Source organism: Phyllostomus discolor, chromosome 1 (genome assembly GCF_004126475.2).
Source record: "Phyllostomus discolor isolate MPI-MPIP mPhyDis1 chromosome 1, mPhyDis1.pri.v3, whole genome shotgun sequence".
NCBI classification, from domain to species: Eukaryota; Metazoa; Chordata; class Mammalia; order Chiroptera; family Phyllostomidae; genus Phyllostomus; species Phyllostomus discolor.
In genome coordinates, this window is record NC_040903.2 from 136,317,361 (window position 1) to 136,319,914 (window position 2,554).

A 2,554-nucleotide genomic window follows, 5' to 3' on the forward strand; every position below is an offset into this window, starting at 1 on the left:
TGGCTCAATGGGTTGAGTGACAGCCTGTGAACCAAAGGGTCACTGGTTCCCTTTGTTTCCCAGTCAGGGTACATGTCTGGGTTAGGGTAGACAAGGGGAAACCACACATTGATGTTTCTCTTCCTCTCTTTCTCCTTCCCTTCTCCTCTCTCTAAAAATAAATAAATAAATATTTAAAAAAATAAAAAAATTAAATTAAAGAGTAAGGAATTCTTTTATAAGTCCCCATTGAAAATTTTCCTTCATTCTCATTGGCCAGAATTGTGTCTCATTCTCTGCCCTTAATCAAACTTTGTGTCATGTTAGGGATGCAGGGGTGGAAAATAGTAGAGCATTACCATAACCAACTTAGACCAATAAGGATTTACCTGTGTAGAGAGGATGAGGAGTGGATATCAGAACAAAACCAGGCAAGAAAGAAGGACAAAGGGAAGTTGAGTAGGCATCAGCAGATCCTGATATGTACCAAAGACAAAAAAATTAACATGAAAAAAAGAGCATCACTGCACCTTCTTAAGCTCAGTAAGAACTATGTGCCTTTACTTCTCTACCAAGTCAAAAAGAAAAAGCAAGTTTCATGGCCTCCTGCAGCCTTTGATTTCTCCAGTGATTCCACCCTACACCCAAATGGCACAATCATTACTTACTTTAAAATGTGTACCACTGCACACGCTCTATAAAGTCATCAGAAACTCACTTCCATGTCTTTGCTAGCACATTATTAGCATAAGCCACTGTGCTCTACCAGTCGTCCTTCACCATACAATCTTACATATTTGCTTAGTTATAGAATATCACCCATTTCTTAATACTCAGAATGAGTGTCATTCATTTACTTAACAAATGTTTACTAAACACAGGTAAGCTGGTGCTACACTAATGCTGGTTAACACCTATGAATGCCTACTAGATGCCAGGTAGTATTTTAAGTGCTTTACATATATGACTTGTTTATTTCATCCTCAGAGGAACTTTTGTTCTCAGAGGAACAATTTCTATTGTGCAGATGAGTGAGTTATCAAATGTTTAAGTATCTTGCCGGAGACAAAAAATAAGTGTATAAGCCATGAGCTTCTATTTACAGACAATAAAGGAATCCAAGACTTACAATAAGCCATTTGCCAGAGGTTAAGAAACAGGGTAGGACCTGGCAGAACCAGGACTCAAAACAAGACAGTCTAATTCCAAATCTGGTGATAATATACTACATACAGCACTATAGGGTATTGAGGAGTTCTCAAGACCCAGGCCCCTTCTCCTTCACCAAGGAGAAGGCCATATTCAGTTGAAGTGCCAAGATCGTGATGCCCAATGGTGAGAAGGTAGACAAGTTCAAGTCTAGCATTTCCTAGGCTCTGCTGGAGCTAGAGCTGAACTTGAACCTCAAGGCCTGGCTATGGGAGCTGAATATCATAGCATCTAAGGAAACTGAAGTTGGTGGTCAGAAAGCTATTATAATCTTTGTTCCTGTCCCTCAACTGAAGTTTTTCCAGAAAGTCAGTCCGGCTGGTACAGGGGTTGGAGAAAAAGTTCAGTGGGATGCACACTGTGTTTATGGCTCAGAGGGGAATTCTGCCTAAGCCAACTCAAAAAATCCATACAAAGAATAAGCGAAGTGTCCCAGGAGCTGCACTCTGACAGCCATGCACAATGCGATCCTAGAGGACCTGGTTTTCCAAGTGAAATTGTGGGCAACAGAATCCACATGAACCTGGATGGCAGCAGCTCATGAAGGTTAATTTGGGTAAAGCCCCACATATGGAACAACACAAGGTTGAAACTTTTTCTGGTGTCTGTAAGAAGCTCAGGGGCAAGGATTTTAATTTTGAATTCCCAGAGTTTCAGTTGTAAACAAATGGTTAAATAAAATATGGTTCAAAATAAAACAAAATATAACTATAGCACTATATGGTCATGGAGGATATTTTGTCTTAGACTGTAAATGAGTATAGTGGATGCAAAGCCATCTCACCCAGTTAGACAGTGGCTTTCCAAATAAGATAGTCAAACATTCATACTGATTTTTGTAAAATGACTTCAAAAGAACATTTTGATTATTCCAGACTCCTCTTAAGTCTCCAACTTCCATCCCAGATTTCCACTGCAAAGTTTCCTGCTGTTCTGAGCATTTATTTGTAACACACAGTTTACCAGATTTGTTTCTGACAATGAGTACACATCTGTGTACCAGTTCAGCTTATTGGATTTACAGATGCAAACTCTAACAAATCTGTCACCATTTGTATTTCAACTCTCTCAAGCAAGTGAGCAAGTTAAAAGAATGATGGAGTCCATGAAAGAGAATCAGAATCAGATTGCTAGAACATCTACTGTAGGTCAGAAAAGGTTAATTTAACTAACAAGGGGTGATTTCTCACCCCTTACCAAGTCACTCCATATTCAAGAATAGGTGCTTGTACTGTGTAATTATCAGTGGTACTCTGGCTTCCATTCTACCTGCTGACATCCTTTCAGAGTCTTCTTCCAGGATGCCTTCCTAGATTCCCTTCATCAGAGTTGATTGGTATTAAAGCTTTTTGTTATTGTTTTCTTC

At 39.4% G+C, this 2,554-nt stretch overlaps 1 pseudogene; it reads left to right on the top strand.

The window, feature by feature from the left end:
- Window positions 1-1,266: 1,266 nt before the first annotated feature.
- Window positions 1,267-1,852, top strand: LOC114492069 (annotated as a pseudogene).
- The last annotated feature ends 702 nt before the right edge of the window (window positions 1,853-2,554 follow it).